The sequence below is a fragment of the Atta colombica genome, unplaced genomic scaffold (genome assembly GCF_001594045.1).
Source record: "Atta colombica isolate Treedump-2 unplaced genomic scaffold, Acol1.0 scaffold27, whole genome shotgun sequence".
Classification (NCBI taxonomy): Eukaryota; Metazoa; Arthropoda; class Insecta; order Hymenoptera; family Formicidae; genus Atta; species Atta colombica.
Window position 1 is genome coordinate 2504719 of NW_017259370.1, and position 1132 is coordinate 2505850.

The window sequence follows — 1132 nt, forward strand, 5'->3', positions numbered from 1 at the left end:
GATTCGAAGCAAAAGAATTCGTGCAAAATGTAGAGTGAATCCTTAAAGACAAACTTAAGCGTTCAACGTCAACGAATGTCATGTTTTAAAGACTTTGGAGCTATAAAACTTAGGTGTTGATTAATTATCGAGACGTCGCCTTGTCTCTCGAAACTTTTTTTTATGGATCGTCGTTGTGGATTCCGGTTATACGAGTGTTAAAGATAGTTAATGTACGACCGTGGGGATGGAGTCACCGTTTCGAGAGAAATGCATATATTTAATACGTAGAACAAAAGACGTCGTTGTAGGCGAAAGACATAAAGTTGGCCAGTGACCTACTAGTGTTCACCGAATGACGTGTAGCATATATTAGATCTTTAGGACAATAGAAAAATAAATGAAAAACAGAAGCTTTAGGGAGAATTGGGACTTTTCTCTTCCACGTTTTAAATGTATGTATACAATATTGACATACAAATATTTCTTTTCTATATTTTTTAATATTCGCGATTCGTGTGCATCTCGTCCGATATACTTGTTTCTGAGATATCAAAGGAAATTACCTTTGTGTCATGGAAAAAGTGTGTAAGATAATTGCCGACTGTTCTATTGTAATGTTATTCCAAATAATCTTCTGGATGTACATGCGAGTAACGAGAAAGCGTCTGTATTTAAATATTCTAAAAGATTAATTTGTATATACCCCGCTTTTTTATGTTTCCCTCTTGTTGTGCGCAATGAGAAAGGGATGTGACCTGCTTCTTTTAACATTGCTTGTATCTCATAATTTAATGTATCCAACTGTAATGTATCCAAAACTGTAATTATGCGTCCGTTAATCGAGATGCACTTTTTTTCTTTTGAAACAAAATTAATATAAATTTGGACTTTCGAAAGTGCAAATGAAAGAAAGTGCAAAGAAAATGTGACTAAAAAAAAAAATAGATATTGTCACCCTCGATTGTGGCAGTAACTATCGAGTACCGCTGTATAATAATATTAAGTCGCGTTACTCTCGCCGTGTCATATTTTTAATAATAGTCAATTATAATCAATATATTAACAAAAGTTAATTATTATTTTAATAATATAAGAATTATTTTTCATTAAGAAACATAATTTAAATTATCATCAAAATATTATATATATT